General features: G+C 45.6%; 1 long non-coding RNA gene across 1 annotated transcript; it reads left to right on the top strand.

The window, feature by feature from the left end:
• The first annotated feature begins 3,124 nt into the window (after window positions 1-3,124).
• Window positions 3,125-7,058, top strand: LOC122341137. The gene is made up of 3 exons (XR_006250430.1): window positions 3,125-3,231; window positions 6,646-6,805; window positions 6,912-7,058. It is a non-coding gene; the product is annotated as an uncharacterized LOC122341137 (long non-coding RNA).
• The last annotated feature ends 5,488 nt before the right edge of the window (window positions 7,059-12,546 follow it).

Raw genomic sequence — 12,546 nt, 5'->3', positions numbered from 1 at the left:
CTGAAAGTGGTGAGTTGAAGGTGAATCTGTTGTGAATCTGCATTCAGCTCTGGATGTAACGGATCTTTGGTCTCTGCAGGAAGGTCAGGGTCTGCTGCCGCTGGAGGTGGCGTTGATGACCCTGGTCAATTCGGCTCCTGCCTGCCCAAACGTCCTGCAGCTGCTGGAGTGGTTCGACCATCGCAGACGCTACACCATGATCCTGGAGCGCCCCGCTCTCTTGCCAAGATCTCCAGAGTTTCTGCGAGGAGAACGGATGTCTGGAGGAGACTCTGGCCAAGAAAGTCCTGCTGCAGCTGATCACGGCGCTGAAACACTGCGAGCCGCCGGAGTCCTGCACCGGGACGCCAAACCGAGAACCTGCTGATCTCCACTGAGTCACACGACATCAAGCTGCTGGACTTCGGCTGTGGAGATCTGCTGCAAGACTCGCCTACCGACACTTTGCAGGTTGCTTTGATCTCACTGCAGTGATGCGTTTGTGAACAGCAAAGGGAAGATTTTGATCGGACGCTTGTGGTCTTGTTGTGTCTCTCAGGCACTCTTGAATACGCCTCCTGAGTGGTTTCGCAGCACCGCTTATCACGCAGGACCGCTACGGTTTGGTCGGTCGGGTGACGCTCTACAGCATCCTGTGCGGCTGTTTCCCTTCAGAGGAGCACGCAGGGTCACCTCCAAAAGCAGGCTGACCTTCCCTAGAGAGCTGTCTACAGGCAAGAGACAGACGCCACGCCCAGATCCAGGTGAAGCGTGTGCTTTTGTGTTGCTGAAGACTGTGTTGTGTGTAACAGAGTGCCGCCAGCTGATTCGCTGGTGTCTCAGTGCATCGCATCAGACCGCCCAGTTTAGAGGACATTGAGAGCCACCCCTGGTTAAACTGAACAGGTGTAAGGCCAGTGACACACACTTTCTGAATCACAGCAGAGTCACGGCTGGATTGTGTCGTTGGGATCAGTCTAGATCAATGCTTTTCGACTGTTTGTATAGGGAGAGCAGAGTGACACAGGAAGTGCGGAGAACTGCTTCCTGGTCACCTTCAGTCCGGTGAGGGGCTCTGTGTGGATCCTGGAGGAGCTGAACACACAGCACCAGCAGAAACCAGAGCCTGAGATCAGATAGAGATTGGGGTTTTTAGCTAAAGCGTGTTTTTCAGAATGAGAGTAGAGAGAAAAAGGGAGAAATGGGACATTGTGTAAATAAGAGGAACAGACTGAGGCACTAGACACTAAATTGTACATATAATTCATATTTATTCATGTTTAGATGTAATAGATTTTTAGTTGGTTTGCAAAAGGAGTCTGTGCTGTCTAAAACCAGCTTGTGGTTTTGTAAATTAATTTGGTCATATAATGAAATGTAATTTCAATTATACATTTAGTGTAAATATATTTGAATAAAGCCTGTACGTTTGCAGATGATTGCAGTGTCTTTTAGTGGACAGAGGGTTAATGTGTGTATTTGTTTGTTATGTTGCACTTTAAGCGATACATTCTGCTATTTCTAAGGATTATGACAGGAACACAGTGAATTATGATAATACTGTATATTATACCTTTTAGTGCAAATACACTCTTGGAAATAAAGGTACAAAAGCTGTCACTGGGGCGGTAGATTTTTAAAAGGGACATGTTTGTACCTAAAGGGTCCATTTTGGTAGCTTAAAAGGTACATATTAGTTCGTAAAGGTACATATTTGAGCCTATGTCACGGTGTGGTTTAAGTAGAAGGAGCACTCAATGAGAAAAATAAACTAAAACAGTTTTAATCCTCTAAAAACGAACAAAATAGCAATATAGCTGCAAGCAGGCAGGACAAAAAGGACCACACGCATTAAAAGACGAGAACTGACGATTAAACAGAAGCAAACTGGAACTTAAATACACACAGGAATTGACTAAATTAACAAGACACAGTTAGACAATTAATAGAAAGTAGGTGACACTGAACACATGGGAGAAGACAAAACAACAACAAAAGAGTCCACGTGTGACAACCTAATAGGTACAAAAGTGTATTTTTTAAAAACGTATCACCCAGTGACAGCTTTTGTACCTTCATTTTTGAGTGTGTGTGAAATACAAATAGAAAAAAACAGCAGGTTTGAAATGATCTGACATTATTTGCTCATTTAGCAGTAAGCTGTGTAAGTGTTAAGGTTTTTTAAAACACTTCGAATTAATAAATGTGACGATGCTGGCCTCACAAAGAAGATCAGAAAGGTAACCTTATCCCTGACTTGTTAAACCCTCATTAAACCCACTTGTTAAAAGCCTTTACAGCACGAATCCCATTCCAGAGCTGAAGAAATGACTAAATTCCTCTGAATTCTGATATTTTTGTGTTAATATCAGGCAATTGTTTTGGAGTTTATCACAATTCTGTTTTTGATGCATGTGTGAGTGTTGTGAGGAAGTCATTGTGCAAGAGTTTATGGAGAATATTATATGGCAACATATCTCTCGCTCTTTATGTACGGTCAGTTTAATTCTGTCAGTTTCTGAAGAAAGAAAGAGTAAAGAAAGGAATAAAAGAAGGACAGAAAGAGAGAGAGAGAGAGAGAGAATCTGCGGCTGTCGGGAGTACATCTATTTATAGATATGTATTTGCCTTCAGGTATTTATAAACAAAAATAGGCATGAAATAATGTTTTCTAAATCATTAAAATGTGAAAATTGACTGGAACAAAAAGTATCAGAGGAAAATAGAAATCATGTCTTTATAGCATTTTTAATTAAGGCGTAGTACAAGACTTCTTTGTCGCATAAATAATTGTCGAAAGCAAAACATTTAGTAGAAAAATCTGACGTGAAGGAAAAACTATTTTTGGAATGAGCAATTTTGAGTGGGATTCTGGTTGAGAAGCACTTCACTAAAATGTACCATATCTGTGGAATGTGGTAGCATTGCCACCTACTGACCGGTTCATTGTTAATCAGAGTTATATAGCGCTTTTAACAATACAGATTGTGTCAAAGCACTTAAGAGTATCAAACAGAGAATAGTAAAGTAAAATGTAGTGTCTGTGCAGTCAAATGACAATAATAACTGGAAATGAATGTAAATGTTTGTATATTGTCTGGTTTTCACAGAAAGGAGGCGACGGATGTGAAAGACACCTCTGAGATGGTGAAGGAGGCCTTGCAGCAGGCTGAGCGCGCCCAGAGTTCAGTGACCGAGGCTCTGAAACAGGCCAGCGCTGACATCAAGGGAACGCAAGACCTGCTGGTCTCCGTAAGTCTACATTTCTAGCCATTGGTTCCAAAGGGGACCGTTTTAGCCATTCTTTAGTCATTAGTAATTTGGACTTGATCTTTGAAGCAATTTGTGACTCTTTGTTTAAAATGCGTTGGACTTGGAGCTAAAACTGAGTAACACCGCTCAAGGCTGCTGAAGTTGGAAAGCGATGTAGCTTTGCTGAAAGAAAAGGCACTCAACACCTCCACCAGCGCGAACAGCACAGAGAAAGAGGCGGACAGCATCAAGGCACTTCAAAAATTCAAATTCAAATTTGATTTGTCACATACACATACATACATGGTACGACATGCAGTGAAATGTTTTTACAACCTTCCAGCGTCGGAATAGAAAACGAAAAATATAAAATATAAAAATATATATATACGAAGAAGTGTACAAAGTATAAAAGGTAAAAATAAAATAAAGTATAAAATATAAAGTGGCTGTGTGAATGTCCAATGTAAAGTGACTAGTGGAGTATTGTCCAGTGTAATTGTCCAGTTGTAAGTGGGTATCTGGGGAAAGAGGGGTGAACATGGGAATCCCGGTGATTAGGCGCTGGGTGTTCTCTGGTTCAGACTCCGAATGGCCTCATGGAAGAAGCTCCTCCTCATTCTCTCTGTGTTTGCCTTCAGGGAACGAAAAGCGCTTTCCTTAACGCAACAGAAAGAAGAGTCCATTGTTGGGATGGCCGAGGTCTTCCACGATCTTCCTGGCCCTGGTACAGCACCGCTTGTTGTAGATGTGCTGCAGCACAGGGGAGTCAGTGCGGGTGGTGCGCTCAGCTGACCGCACCACCCTCTGAAGGGCTCGCCTGTCCTGCATGGTGCTGTTCCCGAACCAGGAGGTGATGTTTCCGTCAGGACACTCTCAATGGTGCAGGTGTAAAAGTTCCTGAGCACCTGAGATGGGAGTCTGAAGTCCCTTAAGCGCCTCAGATGGTATAGACGCTGCCGGGCCTTCTTCACCAGGGTGTTGATGTGACAGGACCAAGACAGGTCCTGCGTGATGTGAACACCCAGGTACCGAAACTGTCCACTCTCTCCACCGGGTCCCCTTTGATCATGATGGGATGGTAAGAGCGCACCTGCTTCGTGCTGAAGTCCACTATTAACTCCTTTGTTTTTCTGACGCTCAGGAGCAGATTGTTCTCCTGAAGGTAGACCATCTCATCGTTGTTGGATATCAGGCCCACCACGACAGTGTCGCCAGCAAATTTAATGATGGTGATGGAGTTTGTAGTGGCCACACAGTCATGTGTGTACAGCGAGTACAACAGGGGCTCAGAACACAACCCTGAGGGGCTCCAGTGCTGAGAGTGAGGGAGGATGAGGTGTGTTTTCCCATCCGTGACGGCTTGTGGTCTGTCGGTCAGGAAGTTGGTGATCCAGTGACGCAGGGATGGGCTGAGTCCCAGGACCTCCAACTTCGAGGTGAGTGTGGAGGGAACTATGGTGTTGAACGCTGAACTATAGTCCACGAACAGCAATTTCACATAGTTCCCTTTTCTAAAATCCAGGTGGCTCGTGGTTGTGTGGAGGAGGTGTGTGATGGCATCCTCCGTAGACCGGTTCTGGCGGTGGGCGAATTGTAGTGGGTCGAGTGTGTCCGGTAGTGATGCGGTGATGAAGTCTCTGACGAGTCTCTCAAAGCACTTCATCTCTACCGTCGCCAGAACTGCGCGCGTAATCATTCAGGCAAGAGGCAAGAGGTTTCTTCGGCACAGGAACAATGATGGACTGTTTGAAACACGAGGGGACTGTAGACTGTTTCAGGGAGAGATTAAATATCTAAGGTAAGACTCTGTTATTTATTTATTTTCGTTTGAGTAGGTTATTTATATTTTGTAATTTGTAGTTTGTTTTGTTATGTTGGCCTTGCCTCTCCTGAAGATTTGCTTCCTCTGTTATTCATCTGTTCTTAAATAAATGAAAGATATTTATTCAAGACTGCGTTTGTGCTTTTCTGGATCAGGGATTGATGTGACCGTCCGACGCGTTTTTTTTTTTTTGTAGACTTTATTTGTTACAGCCTTGCGTGCCCTCTAGACAAACGGGAGGCTCGTAACACTATCCCCGTTATAGGCCGCGGAGCGGGATCTCAGAGAGTCGTGGATAGTTTACCCACGGTTTACCCACGGCTTCTGGTTGGGAAACGCCCTGATGACTGTTTTCTACCGTGTCATCCGCTAGTTTCCCGATGAATCCCATCACTGCTTCTGTGAACACGCTTGACGCCCTCGGAGCTACACCTGAACATGGCCCAGTCTGCGCCATCCAAAGCGCCCTGCAGAGCGGCCACCGAATGCTCAGACCAGCGTGACACCTCCTCTCTGTACCGGGCTTCCTGTTTCAGCCTCTGTTTGTAAACAGGCACGAGGAAGATGGCGCCATGGTCCGATTTACCAAACGGTGGGCATGATTTTGCCTTGTAGCTCTCTATGAAGGGTGTGTAGCAGTGATCCAGTGTCCTTTCGCCCCTGGTGGGGCAGGTGAGTTGCTGGTGAAAGTTTGGCGGTGCGCGCTTGAGGTTTGCACTGTTAAAATCCCCATCACAATGAGTGCGGCGTCCCGGTGCTGTGACTGGTGTGATGTTAGGTGATCGTGCTTGAGGTGGAATATAAACGGCACTGACTATGACCGAGCTGAATTCTTGTGGAAGATAGAAAGGGCGACAATTGATGGTCAGAAGTTCCAGGTTTGGTGTGCAGGAGCGTGAGAGAGGGTTGGTAAACAACTCGCACCAGCGATTGTTCACCATCAGACACACTCCACCTCCTCTTGTCTTCCCCGACTCCATTGTTCTGTCCATGCGGTAAACAGAGAAAAACTCGGCGGTTGTATGGCGTACCACTGGGTTCAGCCATGTCTTGGTGAAGCAGAGGAGGTTGCAGTCCCGCACCATGTCTCTCTGGAACTTGATCCTTGCCCTGAGGTCATCGAGCTTGTTTTCCAGAGACTGGACGCTGGCTAACAGGACACTAGGTAGGGGAGCGCGGCGTGAGCGTGCCCTCAACCTGTTCCTGATGCCGCTCGCTTCTCTCGGGATGCCGGTGCGGTCGCGCCCTTTTGTCTTCGACAGGATCTCGCCGCCAACATGGGTCCGGGTTTAAAACGCGGCGAAAGGTGGGTGCATTGTACACCAATAGATATAAGAGTGGCTCGGTCATATGTAGTAATAGCCATCTTATATAAAGAAAACAGCGTAGACTATTTAAAATACAAACATACTTAACAAAAAAACAGAAAGTTTTGCCGAGCGGTCGTGGACGGCAGCCGACCTCAACGGCGCCATCTTGCACTTGCTGAGCAGCTCAAAAGGTGCATGAATCACCTGGATATGATACGCCATCTCTGCTAAGAAGTGTTGTGGGTTTGTAACCTATACTATACATGACTGTTTATGCAGGATCTGGATTCAGAGCTGAAGGACAAGTACAGTAGTGTCGAGCAGGTGATCACACAGAAAGCAGAAGGAGTGGCAGAGGCCAAGAAAAGAGCAGAGAAACTCCAACAGGAAGCCAAAACATGGCTGCTACAGGCCAGCGACAAACTCCAGCTGCTAAAAAGTATGTCAATAACGCATCTCTAATTAAAGCATTAGAAGAGAACCATCACAAAACATTAACTTTTAAATGTTCTCGCTTAAAAGAACAATATGTCTGTGTTTTTCAGATCCTGAGAAGAACTATGATGTAGATCAGAAGCTGCTGGAGGACAAGGCCAATGAACTGGTGGATGTGGATAAGGCTGTGAAAGAACTGCTTCAGGAGATCAGTCACAAAGTCACCGTCTACAGCACCTGACTGTTTTAACACTACTACTGACTGCTTTGGGAACATTTATGAAATTACCTTCTACGCCAAATCCCTGAGAAGGTTTTGTGAGTTTTACCCATACTTTATGATCACTGTATGGAAGGGTGTTACACACTTTTATGAACACGAGAGAATGCGATTTGGATTTTAAACCATAGCAGACCAAAGAGTGAATGTAGGATATGCCCAACATAACTATGAGACTGCAATTACATTGACCTCATTGTTTCAATTTTAGATTAGAGTTAAAAAGTAAAATAATATAAATGTAATTTTTACAAACGTTTTTGTTTACAGATACTTGGACCAACTTGTGAATACCATGAAAGTTCAAATCAGAATAAACTCAAGTGTGAAACTGACATTGTTATTGTGTAAATTTCTCAAATCAAGGAAATCAATCAATCTGAGGAAACCTTAAAATATGCAAACAACACTGAAGACTGAAGTGTATTGTGAAAGAAAATCACTCTTTACTCCAAAATATTTTTACATTTGTTTATTTTCAGTTGTTGGTTTTATTGCTGGAAAATGACACTGATATGGACCGGGATCATGGCTGTAGACTGGAGCTGGACCTGTCCTGAAGCAATGAGGCTCGCAGACTGATGATACATGGAGCCCGCAGACTGATCTAAACGATCCAGATAAAGATCTGTTACCTATTCTCAATTGCCCTGTGTATCATCAGTCTTGGGCTACAGCTCTGACATTGTTCTTGTGCTCTTGTGGATTTGCTTCTGAATCAGACACCAGTCGTGTTGTGTTTGTTACTACGTTACAGCTGCGTTATTTAAACTCGCACACTCAGAAGTGTTCAGCTGGGATCAGGCTTTATGAAGAACAGTCAAGATCTTCCACAGTGACTCAATCAATCATTTGTTATTTAAACTTGCCTTATACACAGAGGCATTGTCATGTTAGAGTCCTGTCCATAAATCTGTATCCACAATTCCCTAGAACATCATTGTATGCTTTAACATTACGATTTGTACTCATGGATATTATAATAATAAATACATACTAAATTTAATGATAAAATTAATAATAAAGTAGTTCAACCTGTTTATTGGAAGTGGGTGACCCAAAACTTTTGTCAATATAGTGTATAAAGATACATTTACATTTGTGTTTACATGCATTTACTTCAGTCTTTTATCTGTCTTTATCTCTTTAGACTGCTTTTGGACACATTAAATATGATTTTTTTGCCAAACACCTACTTTTATTCAACAAACCTTACCTGTATTCTATGAGACTTACTTTTAGTCAACAAACTTTACCTGTATTCTAGAGGACATATCTTAACTCAACAGACCTTACTTGTACTCTAAAACACTTACCTTTAGTCTAGAAAGCATACCTGTATTCTACAGGACTTACCTGTTTTCTAAATCACTTACCTTCATTCAACAAATCTTACATGTATTCTACTGGACTTACCTTTAATCAACAGACCTAATCTGCATTCTACAGGACTTACCTTTAGTTAACAAGCTGTACCTGTACTCTTACCTTTAGTCAACATACGTTACCTGTATTCTAGAGGACTTACCTGTTTTCTAAATTACTTACCTTAATTCAACAAGCCTTACATCTATTCCACAGGACTTACCTGTTTTCTAAATCACTTAGCTTCATTCAACAAACCTTTCCTGTATTCTACAGGACTTACCTTTAGTCAAATCAAATCAAATCAAATCAAATTCAAATTCCATTGGTCACATACACAGACATACGTAGTACGACATGTAGTGAAATGCTTTGGGCCATCATCCCATCCACATCCAGATACAAGATGGGGTTAGACATGATGGGATGACAGAAATAAGGAAGTACAGCATTTACATGAGGAAGGGTGAGGCGAGAAAAAACAAAAAACAAACCCAGACTGTGCTCCTAGGGGACCTGTCACCAAGCCAGCAGAGGGAGCTCTTACCCCTGGGTGATCTGCGATCACTCCCTCTGCTGCTACTTCCTGTTCCAGGACTATAAAAACTGTAGCAAGCCACTCGCCTGCAGGTTGCATTGTTTCGCCTGTTTCTTTGTTAGATCGTTCGTGGATTATTGTTTCTGATTTCCCTGGTTTTGACCCTGTCTGTTTTTCGGTTTTCTGATTGTTTGCTGCCTGACCTGACCATCGCCTGTTTCTGGATTTTGTTATTGCCTCGCCTCCTATACATCTGTTTGCCCTGTTTGACGCCTGCCTGCTATGACCATGCCTTCGTTTAATAAAAGCCTGCATATGGATCCGCACGCCTCAGGCCCCTCATTCATGACAGAATGCAACCTCACACCAGGATCCAGCGGCTTTTCACCTGATCCATGTCCAGGTAGGACCCTCGCTAGACGCTTATTGGCCCTCAAGCAAGGCACTCGATCAATTGAGGATTATACTCAAGAGTTTCTGGACATGGCTTACCTCTCTGACATACCTGACTGCTTATTGATTGAGTTGTATCATGAGGGAGTAAATCAGCCACTCAAGACAAAACTTGTTCGTGAGGGTCCACGTGAGTCGCTTGCACAGTTTATTGAGTTCGGTTTAGTGACTGTGGGGTCAGCTTTCACGTTGGGTGTTGAGGAGGAAAAGGATACAGCATCAACTCCAGTAATGGCTGCCTTCCCAGAGCCGCTGCCCAAGATGGCCGCTTTCTTCCCAGAGCCGCTGACCAAGATGACCGCCTTCTTCCCAGAGCCGCTGCCCAAGATGGCCGCCTTCTTCCCAGAGCCGCTGCCCAAGATGGCCGCCTTCTTCCCAGAGCCGCTGCCCAAGATGGCCGCCTTCCCCGAGCTGCTGCCCAAGATGGCCGCCGCCTGCCCAGAGCCACTTCCCAAGATGGCCGCCGCCTGCCCAGAGCCGCTTCCCAAGATGGCCGCCGCCTGCCCAGAGCCGCTTCCCAAGATGGCCACCTGCCGTGCAAAGCCTCCAGTGCCCGCGCCTCGTGCAAAACCTCAAGTTATCCCACCCTCCCACCCTTGCTACACGTCGTCGATGGATCCCAGCAGCCCCTGCACTCATCCTCTGCCCTCCACCTGGAGCTCACCACGGGTCTGCCAGTCTCCATCGCCGCCGTGGGTGAAGGATCCTCGCTTCATCGCTCCGCCTCCGAGTCCCAGACTCCACCTCGGCTTGTAGACCCATCGGCTCCCCTGGGCTTCTAGCTCCCTCCTCTCCACCGTGCTCCGTCAGTCCACCAGCTCCACCAGGCTCCATCGTCTCTCCAGCTACGCCTTGGTCGGTCGTCGACCATCCGTCGCCTCAGGATTCCACTCCTCCAGCTTCGCCTCGTCCCTCCATCCTCCGGCTCTGTCAGGCTCCTCCCTCCCCGGCTCCACCTCAGTCCTCTGGCTTCACCGCGTCCCTTCTCGTCCCCGTCTCCGCATCAGTTGCCGGCCTGCGGTGTCGCCTAGGACCTCCAGCGCCTCTGTGTCACCCTGGCTCTTCGGCTCTCCGCCTCCGCCTCAGTCTCTCGACCACCAGCTCCGCTGCCATCGGTCGGCCCCATGGAGTCGATGACAGTTACCTCTCCATGGCTCCTCCTCCGTCGGCTCCACCACTGACCATCATGGCTGGGCTCTGGATCGCCTCCCGCCCGGACTCCTCCTGTTTTCTCCTGGCTCCTCCCTCCATCTCTTCCTCCTTGGACTCCGTTTGCTGACCCCCTCCTGGAACCCCTCCCAAGCTCACAGTGTTTTTGTTTGTTTTATGGAGTGCCAGGAGTCGCTCCTAGGAGGGGGCTATGTCACTGAAGCCAGAAGAGGGGGCTCTTACCCCTGGGTGATCTGCGATCACTCCCTCTGCTGCTACTTCCTGTTCCAGGACTATAAAAACTGTAGCAAGCCACTCACCTGCAGGTTGCATTGTTTCGCCTGTTTCTTTGTTAGATCGTTCGTGGATTATTGTTTCTGAGTTCCCTGGTTTTGACCCTGTCTGTTTTTCGGTTTTCTGATTGTTTGCTGCCTGACCTGACCATCGCCTGTTTCTGGATTTTGTTATTGCCTCGCCTCCTATACATCTGTTTGCCCTGTTTGACGCCTGCCTGCTATGACCATGCCTTCGTTTAATAAAAGCCTGCATATGGATCCAACGCGCTCAGACCCCTCACTCATGACAGGACCACAGTGTGATAACGGGGAAAAAAAAACACCTCAGCAATAGAAGAAGATAGTTTAGACACTTTGACAACATGTAAAACAATGTAAAGTCTCTGGGTCATTGGGATCCTCCACTGGCGAGCAGTCATCCTTCTCTGGCAGCCGTCAATGCAGCGTTGATCCAGACCTGTCTGCCAGGCAGGCGGAAAGGTGGGAGTGAGGAGTGCGAGAGCGTCTTCACTGCCGTGATCTACCGGGGGAGTTGTTTTTCCAGCAGTGCATGGTAGAGGGAGTCGAAACCAGATAGGAATGGAATTTGTTTAGGCTTGGTGCGAGTAGTCGTAAGCAGTTTACCCGAACAACTCTATTGTCCATTGTGGTCCCCAAATTGATCCATTTTTCGATGCAAAGCCTCGAGCTTCCCCATGATGTTATCCAAAGTGCGGTTTACAACCACAGTCTGAGTCCCGACAGATCTGCCCACTACTTCAGTTATTCCAGGCAGCCTTGTGGGGCTGTGGACAGCTGCCCTCGTTCTCTCAATTTGTCGATATACCAGGGCTATGCCCAATCCGATCAGCAATAGCCCGTAATCAAAGTTCCGAAATGAAAGATATCTTCAATATCCTCCACGGAAAGAGGTGCCAAGCACACGAGACGCCACTTCTCCCACGCGTCCATCGAATACCCGGCTGCCATCGTCCTGGCAGGACAGTGGGGTTCTCCCTCTTCAAGAAGATAACCTTACTCAGACTTCTAAAACACTGACCTTCAGTCAACAAACCTTACCTGTATTCTACAACATTTACCTTCAGTCAACAAATTGTACCTGTACTCTAAAACACTTATCTTTAGTCAACAAACCTTACTTGTATGCTACAGAACTTATCTGTACTCTATAGGACTTACCTGTACTGTACAAACACTAACCTTTATTCAACAAACCTTACCTGTATTCTGCAGGACCTAACTGTATTCTACAACACAAACCTTTATTCAACAAACCTTACCCGTACCTTACAACATTTACCTATAGTAATAACATAATTTTAGAACAGGTTTTTGAAGTTTGCTTTTCTGCTGCAATACCTTTTTCGAATTATTTTTCTTAAATAATGACCCCTAAACACTTGCGCGCGCTTACTGTTTGATGTTAATGGAAAGACGCTAAGCCCTAATTTGTGTTTCCTTTATACTGCAGATGTATTTTAATCTTAACCTATATTACATTTGAATTTATTCAGCCATGTAAGAAGCACCAGGGAAAAATTAAATAAAATAGAGTATCCTTCTATGTTCTAGAAGTTCAGTAAATGTGAGAATAAAGAATATATGCGTGTTATAGGTTCATGTAAATGAATTTATGATATTGTTCATTTTAAAATGGAATGTTA

Source organism: Puntigrus tetrazona, unplaced genomic scaffold, assembly GCF_018831695.1.
Source record: "Puntigrus tetrazona isolate hp1 unplaced genomic scaffold, ASM1883169v1 S000001140, whole genome shotgun sequence".
NCBI classification, from domain to species: Eukaryota; Metazoa; Chordata; class Actinopteri; order Cypriniformes; family Cyprinidae; genus Puntigrus; species Puntigrus tetrazona.
This window is presented reverse-complemented; position numbering and strand designations above follow the sequence as displayed.